The 22,265-nt window shown below is 42.3% G+C and overlaps 1 long non-coding RNA gene across 1 annotated transcript; it reads right to left on the bottom strand.

Annotated features, from left to right (window-relative positions):
- Positions 1 to 716: 716 nt before the first annotated feature.
- On the bottom strand, positions 717 to 21,601 carry LOC135444710 (uncharacterized). The gene is made up of 8 exons (XR_010439261.1): positions 21,515 to 21,601; positions 14,599 to 14,793; positions 13,212 to 13,279; positions 12,314 to 12,376; positions 3,967 to 4,988; positions 2,771 to 2,881; positions 1,907 to 1,973; positions 717 to 1,787 (listed from the first exon to the last, which is right to left on the bottom strand). It is a non-coding gene; the product is annotated as an uncharacterized LOC135444710 (long non-coding RNA).
- Positions 21,602 to 22,265: the final 664 nt, after the last annotated feature.

Below are 22,265 nucleotides of genomic sequence, written 5' to 3'. Positions count from 1 at the left end.
CTCGCCCTCTCCAGGCTTCTCCTTCTCACACTGCCGCAGAGCTTTCCAAATGAAAAAGCTGTTTCCATGACACCAAACCCTTAATTTGAAGCATACATATAAACAGCCTATGATTGTGATCACAATGCACCATTTCTTATTTATTTTATTCTATTTTTTTTTGGTTCTGCTTTGGACAGAGTCAGGCAGTTCTTATGAAACACAACATAAAAATCGCTGGTTGTAAACAGCAAGCAGTTTCACCTTTAATGTTTTACAAATACCTTGATTTCTCTATTAAATTTCTTGTCTTGTTTAATAAACCTAAGAAGTAGACTAGTTGGCTAATCAGAGTGCTTTGTGGTTTTGCACTGTACTTGTAGCCAGACACATCTCCGTGGTGCTTTGTTCTTTTGGTGAGGTCTTAACTTAGTATGTCCTTTCCCCTCACTATTTACTTTTCATCAAAAGCTATTTTTTGGTCACTTTCTTCCCCAGAACAGTGTTTTATAGCCTTCTATCATGGCAAACTTACAATAATAAACTACAAATGTAAGTACTCTTTTTTTGTCTCATTTATATCAATTTTTACCTACTTATCTAAAGATAAATAAAAGAACATTCTTCTTGCTAAAAAGAAAAAAGTGTGAGAAATTATGTGCCACATTAAGAAAGACAGAGTCTTAAACTTATATTGAATTTATATGCCATCAGTGGAATACACCCCGTAAGCAAACTCTTTTTTTAATTCCTTTATTGTACCTTCTTAATCACAAGATCAAGACTTATTTGTCCTTCTAAAGAGAAACTTCAATCAAAATATCCTCCAGTTAAAACACCGTAAATTCATTTGATTCCCAGTGAGATGGAAGCAGAAGGTAAAGATGGCAGGAGGATTGAGGTTTTTTGCATCCACAGCCCCCCTCTCTCACCAGCTCCTGCTGCCAGTGAATGCAGCAGCAGGAGCACCATGCCATGGCAGCTCAGGTTTATTCACACCCTCAGCTTTATGAACGAGTCTGAGACACCCACAGGGTGCACACCCACACAGCTGCTCAGCCAGAGGCAGGGATGTGCTGAGTGCCTGATTCCCACTGCTCCCCTGCCAGGCAGCCGCCCACGGGATGTGCTGCCCCAGCTGCTCCAGCCCCACTGCTGCAGGCAGGAATCACAGGCAGGAATTACAGACAGGAATTATAGGCAGGAGGTACAGGCAGGAATGACAGGCAGGAATCACAGGTAGGAATTACAGGCAGGTAGGAAAAAGTAAAGCTTGGAGTCACAGGTAGGAATCAGGCAGGTAGGAATTATAGGCAGGAATTCCAGGTAGGAATCACAGGCAGTCAGGAATTACAGGCAGGTAGGAATTATAGGCAGGAATTCCAGGTAGGAATCACAGGCAGGAATTACAGGCAGTCAGGAATTACAGGCAGGTAGGAATTACAGGCTGGTAGGAATCACAGGCAGGAATTACAGGTATGAATCACAGGCAGGAATTTCAGGTAGGTAGGAATTACAGGCAGGTAGGAAAGAGTAAAGGTAGGAATCACAGGTAGGAATCACAGGCAGGAATTACAGGCAGGGATTACAGGCAGGGATTACAGGCAGGACTCACAGGCAGGTACAAATCACAGGTAAGAATTCCAGGCAAGTAGGAATTCCAGGCAGGAATTACGCCTGGCTGCAATTGCCGTGCCATTCCCTGAATGTGCAGGGGGACATGGGAAGGTGGCACATTTCCATCTGGCCATCACTCCGTGCTCACTGTGGAGAGCAGCTTGTGTCTTCAGGCCAGATGTTTCACTGCCCTGGAAGACAGGAAGCAACAAACAGTGAAACAATATTGGGAGCAGCTTTTCAGTAAGGAGGCCTGGAGACCCACCCTGAAATCAACCCACAAAAGCCAGCCCTAAATGTGATCACTTACAAGTGATTTGATGTAACAGCAAAATCAGCACCGTCCTTTTTCCTACCCCCAGATTGTCCAGAAATTCCTGCACACAAAAGGAAAGGAGAAAATTCCATGGCTTTGTAAGACAAGTCAATCACTGATATACTTGCAAGCAGAGTGATATATTCAGGTAAAGATGGCAGGGGGATTTCAGAATAGGAGAAATAAATTGTTTTATTGATATCTTTTCCCCATCCATGGAGGCTTTCTTATGACATAGACTTTTCCCCAAAAGCAGCCTGTTCCAAAGGCCAAGGAAGGGAGAAGCACTCCCTGTGCTGCAGACACCAGGTGTCCCACCAGGTAAAATGTGCTATACATAAACATGAGCACGTGGCCATACTATCCCTGAAGGACACATCCACAGAGAACTTGCAGGAAGCACAAGATGAGTAAAGCCTGAAATCCCATTAATAGCAGGAAACACTCGAGATGTAGAAATGCAAAACAAAAGAGCAGCCAGCAAAGCCTGGGGCATTGCACCCAGAGTTGAAGGGGGTAAGGCTTCTCAGTGACCACAGGAGCTCATGCCTGGGGCACCCCCTTGCTCGGTGTGGCAGCTTCAGCCAGACATGATCTCCCCTCCAGGTGAGAGCACACAAGATCCAGGCTCCAGCCTGTTCCATGCAGGTTTCCTCTGCAGACCTCAAGCAAGATTTTCAGTCACCTGTCAGGGAAGGACATCAGCAGGGTCACACATCACAGGGACAGGGTGGAGACAAATACATGGGAGCACATCTGAGACTGCAGCAGCAGGTGCTAACAGAGATGAAAAACCCCGAGAGAAGGAGCAGGTCTGGGGTTTGCAGCATCCTCTGCCTCACAAAAGAGCTTCCTTACCTTCAGGAAATCCTCGTGCAACAAGAGCATCCAGCCTGGAAGGTGAAGTGTGATCCAAGGTCTGTTGAGGAGTCTGGACATCAAGGGCTGTGCTCACTGCTTTTTCATCACCTGTGGAGAGCCCAACAGACTCTAAAAACAATTTGGGATGTGACAAGGAAATTAGATAATGATGCATTTTAGAGTCAGTTATAGGAGAGAGATGGGGTTCCTAAGGAAGGACAAAGCTACTTACTGGATCACACTGACAGAGTGACACCAGAGACAAGTGATTTGAACCAAAGGAAAGGCTTTTTCAATTTTAGTGTGGAGTTTATACCATTAGGACACTGCTGTTCTGTATGTTATTCTCAGAGCTATTCATGCATCTCTATCTTTTAGCTGAATTATATTTTTTCCCTTTAATAAACTTGCTTATTCAGTCTCACTATCACACCAGAGGACTAATTTGGATTTAATTTATCTCTCTCTGCGTACTTGCCATGGCTGTTGCTTCTTTTACTTTTTCTCCCCTATCTGCCAGTCTTTTTAATTCTCTGTCTTTTGTGTGAGCCTTGTAGGGCAAGGATCATACCTACTGCTATTTTTAGAAACCATCTACAGAGAATAAATTATGGTAATTATGTCCAGCAGAATTAGATTGTAGTGACTGCCAGACATGGAATAGCCACTGTCAGAGATCCTCAGAACAAGATCTGGTTTTGCCCTCAAGTAAGAAAGAAACAAAGAAGGTGCACCACCAAAATCAGGATTATGAGAGTGCCTCTAATCTCTGGAAAAGTACATGGTGAATGCTGCCTACAGCCAGGGAATCACAGAGAGAGCCAGGCATTTGAGCTTTAGCACAGAAAGGATATAATTAGCAAGTGCTGAATTTAAAATTGAATTCTACTAAAGTTCCCATTTGAAGCTACACTTATTCCCTTGCTCAAGGCTTTGAGGGTGGCTAAAAGGGTGGGAAAAAAATTTGAATGCAATCTTCATTTTACACATTTCTGATATTTAAAATGTTTCAAAATTATTAATGTGCTACACTTGCCCTCAGTCCAAGTGGTGGCATAGCTAATATTAGTTTATGAAAATATTGGAAATATGAAAATAGTATTTTTCCATATAATTCAGCTAAAATCTGTTTATTTATGTAGCAGAAAAAATGGTTAAATATTTTAACATGAAATTAAGTGTGTGGCACAGACCTCCCAGAGGAAAAGACTCGTGTGAGGGTGTTCAGTTCAGCAGCTCTGAGGTGAGGGATGCCAGTGCTGACCCAGCTGCCCTTCCGACTCAGCCTCGACTTGAGGCTCTGTTGGTGTCTTGGTGCTCCAGAGCTGAGGTGGTTTCAGGAGACAAGGTGCAGGCTGAGTTTCTCTGGCTTGTTCTTAACTGCTTCAAGGATTTTTCCTCTACTGCTGCCTCTATCAGTGTTTAAAGGTGGCCTGAGGAGGGAAATAAATGGTGCTTGTATCCTTATCCTTCTGCTTCTTGCTGGGTTAGAGACATCTGCAAGAGCAGGAAGCCTGGCTTGTTTGGGTTTTCTGGCTTTTCCTGTGAAGAATTCAGGTTCTGTGTCTTGTTTGAGGAGCAGTCATTGGCAACCAGAGCCATGAGAGTCCTGCTGAATCTCTGGAGTCAGAGCTTCCACAGCTCCAAAGACTCACCTGGCACCCAGAGCAGGTCTGCATGTATGAAAAACTGGATGTTCTGAACGTGGTTCACCTTTCTGTCGAACTGATGTAACCATGTCTATATTAATGTGGATTAACATATCCATATTCAACTTCCTGTAAAAAGTATAAATTGCAGAGCTTCACAGACTTTTACTACAGTGGGTTTGTTTCTGTGGGCTCCCTTCCCAGGTGGATATTCCTGATTTAAGGAACTAGTATCCATAAAAAGGCACCTTTTTTTTCCCAGTAACAAACCACCCTGCCAGCGTAAAAGAAAACCAGAACATTCCAAATATTTTTCTCCACACTGACAACCATGACACACAGGTGATGTGATTGATGAAGCATGAGGAGAGCAGAGGGGAACAGACATTTTGGACACCTGCCAGGTCTTCCTTTAGGCTGTGAGCCTGCCTTAGGGCAGTTTTATTTCTTCTCCAGCAGCACATGATCCCAGAGCAGCAGAGTTCCTCCTCTGTGCCTTCCTCTGAAGAACTCAGGGCAGAACAGCAACCACCTGGAATCCTCCTTGAGAAGCTGCCAATATCTCCCTAAAACCAGAAAGTTTCTAAATAGGCATCGGAACAGATGGGGAGATGCATCCCTTTTTAAGTCAGGATTTACATTTTCTTGCATTCATATTGCAAATGTTTTGTTGAAACCAACCCTTTTGGGATTCCTGTGATGGCTGAAATAAAGAGAGAGGATTTCAGGCATCACCTGACTGTTGAATTCAGGGGCTAAGCCCCTTAGTCTTCAAAAGGTCACACCTTCCCCTGTGAATCTGTGACTGATTGCAGGTATTAACATCTCCTCAACCACATAAATGGCCTTGAGTAAGGAAGGATTTCTGTGGAGAGCTTTAATGTGGAGAGCTTTATTAATAGTTGGTTAGCTGAGAAAGGCCATGCTGACATATTGCCACTGGTCAAGCTGAGAAATCAGCAGTCAGCAAGCTGAAAGGAGATGTCAGCAGCTTGCAATCAGTGGCCTTGCTGCAACATGGAGAAAGGGAGTAGAGATTAGTCCTGAATATCTCCTAAGAATATGTAGAAAGTATCAAAAGTAGGACCATAGGAATGTAAAAGTAGGTGTAACTGCTGATATGTAACTAACCAATCCTGAGCTCAACTTTTGCAATATGCATGAAGTTAATTACGAACTGTATTTAACCCGCTGTGCTGATCAATAAAATCGGGCCTGTGATGATCAACTGGATGTCCTGGTCTCCTTCCGTCGATAGATTTCAGAACATTAACCTCAGTAATTAGTCTCCTCTATCACCTTCCTTAAAGGACATATGCTGAGAAGAAGGCAATAAAACATTTGAAGAAGTTAATCCTTTTTCCTGTCCCTTTTCTTGTTTCCCCACGCTGGCCCTAAGGAGGACAGAAGCTTCACCCTGATAGCTGGAAAGGCTCCTATGGTTGAGCCTTTGGACACCTACTCTTTTCTCTCTCTTAAGGAGGAGCTGGTTTTGTGCACTTGTGTAACGTGTTGTAGATGTTTCTCTCAAGGTCACCTGGCTGAAATAGCCCCCAGTGTTTTCTTTACTTATTCCAATGTGCTTTCACAATGACTTTGTGCAGACCTAGCAAAGCACCTGCAGAGCCAAGCAGTTTGGATAGCTCACCCAGCTGCCCACTGCTCATCACTGGCATGGAGAAGCCACCATGATACATATCACAAAGATTTTTTTACCTTATTTGTTACTGTCAGGATTGGTGAGTAGTTTGGAGGAAAGCAGCCAAGGCTGCAGAGTTCAATTAAAACTCCCCCATTTAATGACAACCCTTTACCAACCACAGATTTCTGAATCATTCTGTTCATTCTGTCTTAATCCATCTTCTAGCCTCACATCACCCCAGCTAAAAAAGCCTGTCTTGAATATGAACAACACATATGAGCAGCCCACACATCTTGCCTAGCACCATGATTTGCACATGGGGGTAAGGAGCTGAAAGAAACATGAGGAGCTGAAAGAAACATGAGTGGATAAGGCAGCAGCACCATCCCTGCACTGTGCACACAAACTTCACAAACACTCCCATTGGAAAAGAAATCCCTGAGGTGCCATCATGTGGGAAGCCCAGAGTTCAGGCTCTATGAGGAAGCAGTGGGAAAACCTCTTGTCTTCCAGGAGATGATATGTGGTATTCACATGCCCTCTGACCAGAGAGAGATGGAGCTTTCCCAGCATTCTCCTGAGAAAGGCTGTGAGAGATGCAGAGAAAAGAATGATCAAAACAATTCTTGTCTCATTTACTGCTCCTGTGTTTGTGCCCATGTGGATGTGTTCTGGAGATTGTTTACCTGAGGTGATTGCTTGATTGGGTTCTGGTGATGGTGTTTTGGATTCATTGGCCAACTGGATCCACACGTGTGTGTGTCAGGACTCTGGGGCAGAGAGTCGCGGGTTTTCTTGTTAGTTAGTTAGTGACAGCTCTTGTTAGTGTAATAGAGTATAATATAATATAACAAAGTAGATAATTAGCCCTCTGATGTCATGGAGTTCTGCACATCATTTTTCCACCCATCAGGCATCATAACTCTGATACTGATAGAGTGTCACTGTCCCAGAGCCATTGAGTGAGTGAGCAGCACCAACTGTCTTTTCATTCTATGAAACCATATGTCTTTTTAACTTGAAGGCCATTTATACCTGTATATATAAATAATAAATGGACATTCTCATAGGAAATACAGGTATAAATGGCCTCAGCTGGGGCCATTTATATCTGTATTTCCTATGGGAATTTTAATAGCAAAACACCAGATAAAGATATTTATAATAGTAATGCTAACAGACCTCTGACCACAGCATCCTAAACTCTGGCATTACAGCAACCTGCTTAGAAGTTTCCACAGCTACAGAATTTCAGTCCTAGCCCAGATCTTGGGACTGCTCTATTCCACTTTTAAAAGCAAACCCATCAATTATCTGGATATTGAAGGAGTGAAGGATAAACTTGAACAAGTTACATGAACATTTTAATTAAAGCACATCTTGACAGAAGATCAAGAAGAGAATAGTAAGTTAACATCCATAAAAAATGTGTTGAGACAGCTCTGATGTATTTTCCAGTTGTAGAAAAGGTAATTGGATGAAATGAAGGGGAAACAAATTCAATGTGATAAATGTAATAGATATTTATTGCTACAAAGGATTAGCTAGAATTACCTTCAAGCACAGGGTTGATGCTGGATATGATAATTTGATAGGGAGAAACCGCCTTTCACTTTCGTACTGTATCAACTTCTTTTATTATGATGTAACATAAAGGGCAGAAAAAAATCCCATTATGGATTTGCTGGCCTGTGGGATAACCTTGAAATTGTGCCACTGAATTTCCATGTCTTTTTTTTTAGACCTCCAGTATGGAGCCAAAATAGTCTTGAAAGTACCTGGAAGATTAGAATATGAGTAAATACAGAGTGTGACCCTTTCTTGCCACAGAGAAAATCCCTGTGACCTCCACTCGCTGGGAGTCAAGGCACAAATGAAAGTGCCTAAAGGGAAAAGAAAAAGATCTTACCCAGGGAGGTAACAAAACTTTCTCAGCCATGAGCATGCCTTATTGAATGAGAAAGTTACTTTAACCCAGCACTCCATACATCCTGTGTGTATGTAAATAGGGGTGAAATATTCATTTCACATCTGTACTGGCTCCCTGCCACAGGATGTGATGAAGCACATGGTGGATTTTGCCTTCCCAATAATGACTCTGCCTTCCCAATAATGACTCACGTGCCACCTACAGTAAATTAAGCAGAGAGGGGTGGCACAGTAACTACAAATACAGAACAAATGAGTGGTTTTTTTATCATTGCTGTCTTCTTGTAACCATCCTCTTCTGTTTTTCTTCAAGAAAATAAACTAAACCAAAGTAGCAGTTTTCCCTGAACAAGGAATGCTATAAATGTTACAAACAAGGAGTGTTATAAACAAGTGTTATAAAGGAGGAGTGTTATAAAGAGTTGAGAACTCCTATTTTATCTGCAAAACAGACATGCTGACATCTATAGCATTACAAAGCAAATGGATTATATCTAGACTGCAGGTTGTGCAGAGGTGGAACCTGTGTCTGTAACACTGTTCTTAGCACAGTAGTGTTGCTACTAAAATATTAATAACAAATTATATACATAGCGTGAAGGGTGGGATCTTTTGCTTAAACTCAAAAAACCCCACTGAACAAGTGTATGACACCCTCAGACACATTCATTCCAAATTGTTCTAACTCAGTATTGACATTTTTCTCCATTATCCATCACATCCATGAGATTTTAATATAATTATTTCAGAACATTTCTCAGTTCTTGTCTGCTCTTGGAAATATACCAAAATAGCTACAATTATTCTGAGATGGTTTATTTCAATATAAATCCCAACGCGGACACTCTTATTCCAAAATAAGAGTTCTTATTTCCAATTTAATTTAATCTAGTTCTAAAAAATCCTCCTGGGATCTTATTCTGGAATTGTTATTTTGGTACATTTCCAAATGTAGGCAAGCCCAAAGTCAGGGATTGGAGACTGGAGTTTTTTAGGAGAAAACTCTGTTTCCACTTGAAAAAAAAATCCAAAGCAATAAGCTTAAGAAATTCATCCCTTTCAGAAATGCAAGCCCTTACACAAAAAGGGTAGAGATCCTATTTCAAGAATAGCAGTTTGCTACCTCTGCATGTGTAGATACCAATTAATGTTTCATCAAAGGAGTCACTCACAGAGCACTTCCACCCCTTTTTTTTTCATCTAAACATATACTGTCAAAGCAAAAGAGAAAAAAATAAGAGTCAGAAACTAAACCAAGAAAATACTCTAGCTCAGGAAGCCTTCTGATCCTGAGAAAAGGGAAATGTAAAACCTCCACCAGCTCAGCCAAACATTTCCATCAGTTGTTAATTTTACACAGAAGGTGTTTGCATGCTGAATGCTAGGCTGTATACAAAACCTGCAATGGGCAAGCCTTAAGAGAAGTACAATGAAGTTATGAACCTGTGTAGGGAAAAAAAGGATATTTGTTGCTTCTGAAAATCAGCTATACCTTTTAATACACCAAAGCCTAAACTTCATAAAATTTTACAATATAAAAGGGGACTTGGAGAAAATCTAATTTTTCTTTACCTCAAATGATCTTTGGGAAGTAGAATTATAGAGTGGTTTGGACTGGAAGAAATTTTAACAATCATCTGGAATCTATGACTTAACAACTTCCTTGCTGGCAATAACAGCAGTCAGAGATGGTGAGAGAGGACACTGGGAGTGTTTAATGTCAGAGTGGTTAAAGTCATCAGAACATGAGCAAACATGGGGACCCAGCTATGACTCAGCAGCTTCCTCTCTATTCTTTGGCTTCACTGACCACTCAATAAGATTTTCAAAGCTGAAACAAACTCTGATATCAGCAGATATTGACAAATGGTTGTTACCCAGAGCCTCTGCCTCTGGGTGAATATGGGAACAAACAAACAAAAAAAAACCAAAATAAAGCAAACAAAAAAAATTTGAAAGAGCTTCTTCCTAATACGCTGAATGTAGATATTTGATCCAAGTGAGTTGTTTTTATTACATCTGTCCCACAATGGTTAGTAAGAGATATGGTCTATCCTTTATGGATCTCGAAGACTGTCAACAACACACCTTTGTTCCTCATTTTCTACTCACCAGCTTAACAAGAGAATTTGAGGCTTTCTTATTATCTTAAAGTCCTTTTTTCAGCCTGATCACACACAGAATGTATGCAGCAGCCTTCATCAACACTGCCACCAGCGTCCCACAGAGCCAGAACACATCAGCTCTGTCTTGCATCGCATGGACACCTTGGAAATCAGTCCCAAGTACCAGTGACATGTGAGTCCCTGTGCTTCTGACATTGCTCTTCTCTGGGACTGCCCAGAGCCCCCTCTAGCCCAGTGGCTCTGCAAGGGCTGCAGCCATGTCTCAGTCATGTCCTTGTGAGACAGATGTCCCAGCAGCCCATCCTCACTCTGGCTCACACATCACGGGCAGCCAAGGCTTCTGAGGCAGGAAAGGAGTCTCCTGATTTAAACAGCATTGACTTGGCAAGCCAAACACATGTAAAGGAATACAAAAAGTAGCTTCATGTTCCTTTCTTGCCCTCACAGACACACCAATGACACCCACAGCAACAATGCTTCAGGCCCACAAAGGTAACATTGCCATGCTTTTGGTTCGCCCTCTCCAACAGGAAAGGTTTGGTCCTTCTTCCTCCCAGTGCAGAGGAAGAACCATGACCATCCTGTCCCACACGATGCTGAGCTGTGTTTCCCAGCCAGAAGAGAAACCTGAGGGTGTTCTGAGCTGTACAGCTGTGTTTGAGATGGAAACCACAGAGTGAGAAATGGCCGCAAAGGCGTAGATTGCCCCACAGGTGCCGTGCAACCCCCTCTGATCAGTCCCTTCCTCTGCACATCCCCAGCCCTCCCTGCACCTCAGGAACATCACCAGCAAAGCTGGGAGGGATACCAAGAGCCACAAAGTGAGCAAATATCCCCATCTAGTGTCCCTGAGTACTGCAGAGTATATTGCGCTCTTTTCCATCTCTATTATCCCTTTCCAGTCATCCCGATCCTTAGTGAGAAAGATGCTCTCTCCAAAAGAGAGAGTAAAAATTACCAGTGCCCCCCAGAAGGGCAGGATGCAGGCTCTGGGCATGCAAGAAACTCAGCCAGCACGCTGCTAATTACATTTCTGCAGGTCTGGTCTGGGCTTTCTCTTGAGCAACAGCTGCTTATTATTTCAGCTCACATGGTCAATCTCCGTGAGGCTTCTTTCTTGGCTCCAGTCTGCTAATCTGACCACAAGGAATCGACAAATTAGTTCTAGAGGATAAATCAAAGGGGTTTTTGTGCGGCCCTTACCCCTTGTTTTGCATACAGTGCTTCCAGCTCACTGCTGTCTCCTCAGTTCTCCCTGAAAATCTCCCTGGCTGCAGAGGCGTGTTATTTGAGGGTGAAATGCATTAGCCTCTGTTTGCTCCAAATTTAATTCATCTATTTAAATAATTTAATACAGCATCCATCAGTATGAAAGCTGGGCAAATTGAATCCAAAGGATTTGAAGACACATAGATTAAATAAACTACCTTCAAATCCTGGCTCTCAAATTATCACTGCCCCTGGATTAATTCTACCTTAATTAGACAAAATAATCTTCTCAAAATGATTAAATTTGTGAAATAAAGATGAAATAAACATAAAGTAAAAGCAAATGGAATATAAACAGCCAGAAAGCATAAGACATAATACAGAGCCTTAAATCATAATAAAAGTCATTCTGTTTAGGATCTCATTAGAGCTCTATAAAATCATGAGTGGCACGAAAGAGATTAATAAAAATTTCGTTTCTCAAAATACAAAAAATAGTGGTGCATCACATGAAATCTTCAGCCAGGGCTTTAAAACAAACAAAAGTGGGTGCTTTCTGACAGAGTGAATCATTAAATTGCTAGACTCATCGCCCAAAGGGCTGAAGATGCTGAAAGCAAAAGTAGAATCTGACAAATCAACAAAAGATAAGGCCACAAAAACTTATTAAACACAGAGATCAGAAAATCTTTAAGCCATAAACTGCTGAGGGGTAGGAGAACATATTGGGGAAATATCACTCAATACTTTCCCTGCAGTTACACCCTTTCCTTAATTATCAGCTACTGTCAGAAACAGGATGCTGAGCTGGATGGGCCTTTGGCTGGGCATAATGGGGCTATTCTTATAATGTGAGAAGTCGTGGATTGGATTTACTTTAAAATGTTGACACTGGCTTCGGTCTTGTACCAGATGGTGACTAAAGAGCATCCAAGTTAAACTCAGCTCATGGAGTTTAGAATAGCAATCAGGCTCTCAGACTTACCTAACTTCAGGAGTTGCTCATGTTGCAACTCTACTTCATTGTCAAATCCATTCAGCGTCACCACTGTAAAGCAAAGGCAGACATTTTTCTATGGCTATGGCCCATGATGACAGCAAGGCAGCAGGTTACAGAACAAAAGACAGTACAAGCAGTACCCTAGAAAAGGTCCCTAGCAAGCAACTTGATTAACAGCAAGGATTTTAAGGAAAAAAAATTAAAAAGAGTAATATCTTCCAAAAAGGCCCCAAAATTTGAGAACATGATTGAAATAATTAACAACATTTGTTCCATCCAGGTAGCTAGAAACCAGAGTGAACCCTGCTTCGAAGTCTCTGGAGAGTCCTTTGGAAGTAACCATAGAGGAGCACATAGTCCCTGCCCTGTCTGCACTGTAATGAAAAGCAACACTTGGAGATCAGAGTGAGAAGGATGCTTATGCAAACCAGCCCTCAGAAACGAGAAGCTGAGCAGGTCATCCCTCCAGAAGACATTGTAGAACTAGTGCTAAATCCAAGGAGAAGTAAAGAAACAATCCAGTTTTATATCCTTGCAGTAGGTGGTGCAGGCCCATATCTCAAACATAACCAGCAGCACCACCTGACAAACTAATCCTCTCCTCTTCAGCCACAGTGCCAAAGTTTCTGAGCAGGAAAGCCTCAAGAGAGCTCAGTTTTAAGCTAGTTTTAACATTAGCTGGAGAGTCACCAGGACTCTGAGAGCAGTGCAGCAGATTAAATCAATATTGCCATACCCCAAATCTACTGCCAGAGCTGGATCATCCCAACCAACTGCATGTTTCAGAAAAGCCAACATTTTATTTTTGTCTGCTGGGGAAAAAAACGTATATAATATGAAAAAAAAAAGCCCTAGGTTGATGCAGCCTGCAGACCTGACTCACCCTTTATTGTCTTCAGCAGAAAGACCCTTGATGCCCTCCTGGGAGTGGAGTGCTGCCTTCAAAGTTGCCTGGAAACATAAAACATGATAAGACTGTTCAGGTATTGAAGCTGCTCTCAGAAGGCAGCTGAGGACAGCCCCAGGCCCCCACAGAGCTGGTGGAGAAGCTGTTTACCAGGAGCAGCAGGGTGAGTTCACTGCCTCTGCACCCACATCACGAGCCCTCTGCAGCCAGACAAGGGGCTGCCCCCAAAGGTGGCACTGGGACATGCAGGCAGATTTGCCTCACTGTGACATCAAAACAAGCCACATCAAAACAAGCTCTTGTTTCCCCTTGTTCTTCCTTCCTCAGTCCCCCATGCAAAGCCTGTCTCCATCTTCCACCATCATCTTGCTCCAGCAGGAAAAGCCAAATAGGTCAGCCAGAGTCAGGGAATGCAATGCCCACCCTGCTGAGTGTCCTGGGCCAGCTCTCACCCTTTGGGGCACTGCTCTCTTCCTTTGGGGCACTGCTCTCAGCCACACACATTTCCTCCAATAGACTTGTATGGTACTGACCTCTGCTCCTGAAACAGCCTTCAAAACCCTTATCAAGGCTTCCCTTCACCGCTCACCCTCCTGACCCACACACAGCCTTAAAATTACAAGCCCTAGATCCCTGCCAGCTTAAATAATGCACATCTAAATGACTTTAAATCTCTCTTTTTTTTTCTCTCTCTGCATTTTCCATACACAGTGTTAAGACCCACAGCAGAAAACTCTGTTTCCCTGTGTTATTTATTCTGTAATTTGCAATGCCACCCACCAAATGGTACAGTAGAAATAGTTAATCACATAGGCTTGGGATGTGCATAAGCTGAGTTGTAAAGGTGCTAATAGGTATATTTGAATTCAAAAGAGATCTGAGAGTTGGAAAATAATATCTTATTAGTATGCTATATGTGTGTGCAAAGCAGCAGCCTGTTCTCTAAAAGATGTGGGGGAAAATAGTAGAATCAAAGCCTTTAGCTTCCCCTATAACATCACATTAAAATCAGTAATCTTTTTTTTTTCCTTATTTGAATTATTAAAATTTATTATTTTAATTTTTTCTCATTAGAATTATTAACAATTATTATTAAATTCCATTATTTCTATATCTCAGAATTCTGAACCATTGCAAAAAATATTACACACAGTAAACCTGCATCTCTATGTTGACAGCCACTCATGTCTGTCTCTGGCTCCAGCCTCAGATACCAGCAGCTCAGTGTTTGCAGTTTGCCTGGCATTTGGAGAAAAGTGTTGAACCTGAATCAGGTAGGAAATGGGTCCTCAAAATGAGCTGTTAGAATGTACTGAATATGGGCTGAAATAACACAGCATGGAACCACCTTCAGCTTGCTTACCTTTATTTCCCAGAGCAGACATATTCCTCAAATACATGTAATTTATGGGAATTGCTCTTTCTGTCTTCAGCACACTGCTGGTTTGCAGGTTGTTTTCTCCCATTCTGTTTGCTCACCCTAGAGCAGCAGCCTGCACAGAGCAGGCCCAGCTGAATGTGGCACAGCACTCATTTCAAGGGGCCAGGGACAGAGGTTCTCCATAGAGGCAAAGAAGAATAAGATCAGTGAAGCACACAGATTATGTGTGGGCAGGATTCATAAGTTTAAAACTTAGAAAAAACAAGTATACCCAAGCAATTAGTCCAAGTTTCATTACGACTACTTAATGTGCTCTTGTTAGTCAACTCAGTAATTCTATCACATCCATCACATTTACATCTCAGCTACAGAATTTGGAAATGATTCTGCAAGATACAATTTGGGGGAAAAAAGGTTATCATTTCTTTTTAAACCTTGGAGCATGAGGGGGAGAATAAATACTAGGCTATTTGAACTTACTCAGAGTGTTTTCTCTGGCATAGAGAGGCATAAGATTTCAACCTGTTCTCCTTTTAAACTGAATTTCAACATTGAAAATGGATAAAGGGGTTGTGCCACCCACAGCACCCTCTGGGAACCAGGGGCATGACTGAATTTAAAAAATCATTAGGCAGTCCCTGTCAGAACCCAGGAAATTCTTCTGGCTGCCCTGGAGGATTCAAGCCACTGCTCAGGGGGCTCAGAGACCTTGGCACAGAGCCCAGTACCCCTGTGCCTTAGATTTAGCCCTTGAAAAAAACAATTACCAACCTTGTATGAAGAATTACAAGCCAGGGAAATTTAAGTCGAATGATAGTGAATTTATCATGGGGTGAAAGAATAGATTTTTGGGCTTTTTAGAATGGGGGTTCAGAGAGCAAGATGGAGGAATCTGGGCATGTCCAGCCTTTCTCCTTCTTCTTCTTGGCTTCCATCTTCTGCTGTAATGTTGGCACTTTTAGATTGGTTTAGAGCGGAAGCTCACTGTCTAACATAGATGACAGGTATTGGAAAGTAATTGTAAATATTGTACACGTAGTTTTTAGTATAAAAAGATAACACCACTCCAGGGCAGGCAGAGTGCCTGGAACTGTCCTGCTGAACGGACCTCAGCAGGACAGGAGAAAGAATTTTATAGATAAGATACAAAAACAACCTTGAGACCAAGAAATGAAGCGCTCTGACTCCTTCTTCGACCACTGGGCTGGGAAAAGAGACTTTTTAAAATATCTCAGGGTCACTGTGACCAGCGAGAGTCCTGAGATGTCCCTGCCTGTAGACATTCTCCCCCCATACAAACTGACTCAGTGAAACCTGCCACCAGAGTCTCTGCTTCCACGAGCAAGGGGCTGCTCTTGCAGAAACTCTTCTTGGTTCATGTGATCTCAAACAGCAAACCCAGATGAGATGAAAGTTGCTCCCATGGGCTTCCACAGGGAAGTATTTTCCTTTGTACTGGGTAAGTACAACAAAAACAAAACAAAGCAAATCCCTTGGGTACATTCCCTCTCCCCAGCTGTTCAGCACTGACCTCCCAGCCTGAGTCAGGTTCAGCAGTCCCTGCCCAGCACAGCAGAGGTGCCATCCTGAGTGTGGCACTCACTCCAGGAGCCACCATGAGCTCCACACCTGCGCAAGGGCACAGCTGAGTGCACATCAGCCACTTCCAGCAGGGAGGGCAAACACACTGCCAGCTCTGGGTCTGACACTGCCTTTGCAAGCCACATACTTCAACCCAACATGGCCTTGAACAGCAAGCAGAGTGTATCCATGTTGAATTCAGCACACTTGCAGCCTTGGGGATACCAAAAAGACAAAAAGCCCAAAAAGGAAAGCAATCTATAAAAAATGCTTTCACCTCTGCAGTCACAAAAGCTGTCAAGAATCCAGAGGTCTGGAAAGTGAAACCTCCTGTTCATTCTGAGCACAGGACAGGCCCAGAGAGGCTGTGGAGTCTCCTTCTCTGGAGATACTCACATTGTTTCAACACATTCCTGAGGGATGTGCTTTAGGGGAGTAGGGAGGTTGGGCCAGATGACCTCTAGTGATCCCTTTCACCCATTCTGTGTGATTTTGTGACTGACCATTTCCTGGGAATGAGGTGGTGCTCCAGCAAAGCACACAGCACGCTATACATGAAAGTCAGGGTGACACAGTCAGTGGATAATGGGAAGCACATACATCTGCTCTGTTCTGCAGGGATCAAAACATCCATGCCCTTATCCATATCCTTTTTGCAAGGATGAATCATACCTATAGCAATTATGTTTTCATTAGTTAACCCTGCACTGCCTTTACTGAATTAAAAAACAAAAACAAAAGAAAAAAAATTCATTTAAAAAGTTATGATTAAATGAAACAATGCTCTTCTGCATGACACTTAAATTTGCTTAATCACATGCAAATCTCTAAAATCAACATAAATCAACATTAACATACTGCTCAGTCCATCACTTTTTTAATTGCTCACACAATTTTATTCTTATTATACTGGGTCCTCTACACCACCTTTGGAAAGTATGTCACAAAGTACAAGTGTATGTACATTCAAAGCAAAGTTGCAAAAAACCTCTAGTGCAAAACATAGAGCACTCAAAACTAGTTCATGTGGGTTTTTAAAGCTGCATAAAACCCCAACAGAAATGCAGAACACTGAAGACTTGATTACCATCTGCACCAGTACAGCTTCCAGGAAGATGCAATATTTTCTTAGCATTTTTCAATTGAATCTTTATCAAGAATATTATTATTTTGATGTCACTGGGTTTTGATTAGTATCTATTTGCAAATGTTTCAGTTTTGGTTTTGTGGTTTTTAATGTTCAGCTGGAAATTGTGGTGTTTCACCTGCCACAGACATCATGGGAAGCATTCGACACTTTGGGATTTTTTCTTCTATCTCTGGAGTTACAGCAAAGGCAGCTTCACCATAGAGTTTAGAATCTCCTTTAAAAACAATCCCTCAAATTTGTGGAAACTATTGCTGCTGGGAGCTCAGTGAGTAGTGAACACTCCAGGTGCTGCTGAACATTCAGCTCATGCATTGGGCATAACTGGAATTGCAAACAATTAGATGAATATTTCAGCCCTGAACTGTGCCTGTTCCTCTAATCCTCTCAGTTGCAACTGTATTTGCTGCTTAGCAATATCAGTTTTAATTGCCAGTTCCTAATAAGAGCTATCAAGCATCACTCTCTGGAGTTCATTATACAGAACTGGGTGAAACCTTAGGTCAAGTGTAGCTCCCAGGTGAGCTCACATTACCGTTTGCCTCCAGGTTTCTGGATGTGCTCTACATGCTCCACCTCAACAATGGCAGATCCATTGTAAGTGCTGGAATGGTTCAGCTGGGTCCTCAAGGCACCCCAAACCCAGCAGACACCACAGAGAGCAACAGGCACAACTTTCCAAGCATTGTCCTGGGGAAGGCCATGAGAAGATCAGAGAAAAGAATGAGAAACAATTCTTATCTTCACTTGCTGCACCTGTTGTTGTGAGCATGTGGAATGTGTTATGGGGATTTGTTTACCAAAGAGTGGTTTCTTAATTGGCCAATGGTGATGGTGTTTTCATTAAAGGACCAATTAGGTCGACCTGTATTGTGGTTTTCTATAAAGGCAATGGGTTTCTTAAGAGTATAGAATAATGAAGTGATTGATCAGCCTTCTGGGATCATGGAATTAGTGCTGATTATTACCCAAATGGGGACGTCGTGCTACGACACACAACAGCTGCCACAGCCCTGAGGTGTTCAGCTATGGCAGGGCAGCCCAACAGCTGACAAATAAATGTCACCAGGGTTAGCACAAATCATCCTTCACTCAGTGTTTTCCCCATTCTTCCCATCCTCTTTTGTGACTTTGAAATGAAGTTGCATAAGCAAGAACTGGCAGTTCACGTCCAGGACAAATTACCAGCATGAAATACGTGACAACTTTACATATTTACAAGGCTTGGAGGAGGCATTTGGATCATCAGGAGCCTTAACCACATGGTTTTTAATATGCATTTCCAACTCTCAGGGATATGATGAAGAGTGTTTTACTGCTGGCTGAGCACTAATGGATTTGGAGATGTTAACTGTAGTCTAGAGGCATCCTGAAATGGTGAGCTAATGTGCATTTAATTTTGCTTATTTGGTTTTAGCACAACCAGGTTTAGTTATAACACTGTAGTGTCAGCACCAGCCATCTGGGGTTGAACACTGAGAGCAAAGGGTGTGAGGGCTCAGTGAAACCCTTTGAGAAGGGGAAATTTAAAGAGAAGCAGATGAAAAACAGAAGAGGAAACAGACAGGGATAAGAAAAAGAAAAAAATCTCAGAGAAAAAAACAGCAATAACAGGCATTGGCAGAATAAAGCCCCAAAAGGGATTGCCTCAAATAAATACCCACAAGTCTAGTTCCTCCACACATCTGGGTAAAGACTGCCAGGAAACTCTCTGAAAACACTAAAACACTAATACCAGCAAACTGAGAGATGCCAGTGTTCCTATTTTAGATATCAGCCCTCAAATTAGGATTTGAGTACTGGATCCTCTCCTGGAAAACCAGCAATCCTGAAAACATCCAGTAAGTCCTGGAAACATTGAGGGGCTGCATGGCCATTAAGCAGCTCATGTTAAGTTGCCTCCATGAAAAGCATTCAAAATGCAATATTTCAAAACAAAGCAGGGAGGAAATGCTTTTCAGGGAAGAAACTTAACATAAGCTGCTTTGATATTTTACTGTGGCCTTTCACCTGTAAGTTTTGCAAGTTATAATGGGCTGGCAGGATATTGGCACAGGAACTAAAGGATGACAAACCAAACAATGATACAGAACCACAGAATTTTCTGAGTTGGAAGGGACACACAAGGATAGTGTACAGGAAAACAAGATCATCTCAGGCTTTCAGAAGTGTTGCTACTGGTAGGAAGAGAGACCAAAGAAGGAAAAGGGTCAAAGACATGAAAACTAGAAGATCTGAGCAGTGACATCTCTTCTGCAAACCAGGAACACAATCCTCTTCCTCAGCTCTAGATGAGCACAGCTCTAGACAGGCACAATCCAGCTTGAAAGGAACTGAAACCCAGACACATTCCCAGGGAGAGGGAGGTGTGAACACAAGGTGCCCCCTCATGTTCTTCAGGGTGAAGATCAAACAAGAGTGCAGTAGATGGCATGTCCAGAGCTGTGTGCACAGAGCAGCAGCCAGGCTGACACCAGCACAGAGCAGATCCTGCCAGGGAGACCATGAACCAGCCCCAGCCTGAGCAGCACTTGGCACTAACAAATGGACCAACCATAAAAAAATCTCAATAGATCATTTTCATCCTTATAAATTTTGTTACTAATGATTCACATCAGTCCAAAAGAACCTTCCATAGCTTTTACCCTGGCAGGGCCTGAAGCAAGGCCAGCTCTGAGCAGACAGTGGATATATTCCCCTAATTTCTAGGACTAACTGTGTCATATAACTTTGTCATCACCAGCAACAAGGAGTCTCCCAAGAGGCAGCCTTGGAGAGCCTGGGGGGGACTTTGGAATCACATTAAAATATGTCTGGTCTTTAGCACTGGCCAGAATGTCACTGTTTTTCATGTGGTAAACTGAAGACAGAGGAAAATCCACCATCCCTGAGTGACTTGAAACAAGCACCAGTTTAATCTGTAATGTCAGATGTACAAATTCTTACCTGGAGTGTAGATTCAGAACCTGCTGGCAAATTAATATTTAACAGAAATCTTAGGAGTTTAAAAGTATGCTGCCCGCTGCAGGCTTTTTTATAGTAAAGAAAATAAACTAAATACCAGCTAAGGTTTCATCATGCATTCATACACCTACTCCTAATGGGACATTTTAGGCCAGGTAGGAGCAGGGATCCCAGCACAGATGTGCTGCCTCCATCACACTAAAGCTGCCTCTCAGATGTGGGAACACCTGAACCTGGATCCTGCAAGGGCTCAGCGAGCTGAACCAGCTCATTTGGCCTGGGCACTGGGACGGTGATCTGCAGCAGAAACTGCAGACAAATCCAGAAGGATTAGTGGCTGGAGAGCAGGAGTTGAACTGAGAAACCTGCTCCTCCTGCCAAATAAATGCAGCAAATGAGTCTTGGGTGATGGAAATAGAGGGGGTTATGTGAAGGAAATGGATATCTCTGTCTCCTGCAGTCCACAAAGGACTGGTTGCACCAATTAAATTAAATCAATTTCATTGCCAGTTTTGCACTATGGCAAACCATCTGTAAAAAGTGATATTTTGATTAAGAGCATTTCCTCTCAGTTTAGATTAAGACAGTTCATAGTAAATGTTTTTTAAATTAATATAAACCATTTCTGAAGTGAAATCCAAGCCTTGACAGAACACCATTAGCTGATTTCATGCAAGCCCAGAAAAAATAAGTTCTCAGCAAGATACATAAAGTTATGAAAACTATTTTTGGGTTTTGTAAGAACATTTATTATTGCCACTTATTTTCTAAAATTCATTTCTAAAGCATTGTGAGATTTTAGTTTATTGTGGCTGGCTTTGTGCTTGAGTGCTGCAAAGTAGTTTGCACTGAAAAGGGCTTTTTTGCTGATAAAAGATACTGAGAATTCTCTTGAGCTTGGACTAATAAATGGCCAACTATTAAGATCTATCAACTTCCAAGCACTATTTTTTTTTTTATTATTAATTTATTAATTCATATGACCAATCATGGCACAGCACTTCAAAAACTTCGGGAGTTTTTTTGTTTGTTTTTATAGAAGAAACAAATTCTTTAATGGCAAAATTGGTGAATAGTGTTGGTAGGTAAGCCTGCCCATCAGAAGCAAGAGCATTCAGAATTTAAGTGTTCAGTCAGACTGACACAGGTTTACTGCAAAAAGTGAAAGCACACAGACATTTGAGTTAAGCTGCCTTGTGGGAATACCTGTTTGGAGTTGTCTTCCCCTGCAGTGAGGTTTTATTGTCAGCTCATCTCAGGCAAGGTCGGCTCTTGGAATATTTGCCAGTATAATCCTCTTCTCTGCATATATGGGGAAGAAGGGAGCAAGGAGGGGAGAGAGGGAGGAAACAAGGGAGAGGAGAAATGAGATCAAGGCACATTTTTAGACTTGCCAGTATAGATATATTTCTGTTGGAAAATCACTTTAGCTAACCTCATTTGTTTTATTCCTTGTTTTATGATACGCCTGGTATAAATAACAATGCCAAGTGTAACTTTTTGCTGTTAGAAGCTTATAAAGTTTCCAACTGTATTAGACAACTGTGAGAAATTAACATACCGCTTATCTAGAGGTTATCTGAGATGCAGTGAATGGCTTTTCACATCTCAGTTTGGTTTAGTACAAAGGGCAGTGGCTTGGATTGTTTCACCTCAGCTGGTTTGAGATAGCACAGCTAGAGAGGTAGAAATCACCACACCATTCTGCAACGAACAACTTTCTGCTGAGAGCAAGCCAAGCAGTCAGAGTTCCAGCACTGAAAAGCTTTTGAACCACTTCAAGGCCTTGCTGTGCCTGCTGATGCCATGAGAGTTGGGCTGTGCAGCGCTCCACTACAGGGACATGTTCCAGAGCAGCCTATGGCCATGACACCAGATACATCCTATGGCTCCACTTGCATTGTTCTGCACAATTTCTGGTCATTTCTCCATCCCTCTGATATCAGAAATATCAGCC

This window comes from Zonotrichia leucophrys, chromosome 1, assembly GCF_028769735.1.
Source record: "Zonotrichia leucophrys gambelii isolate GWCS_2022_RI chromosome 1, RI_Zleu_2.0, whole genome shotgun sequence".
NCBI classification, from domain to species: Eukaryota; Metazoa; Chordata; class Aves; order Passeriformes; family Passerellidae; genus Zonotrichia; species Zonotrichia leucophrys.
Note: the sequence above shows the minus strand (reverse complement) of the source record. Positions and strands in the feature narration are given on the sequence as shown.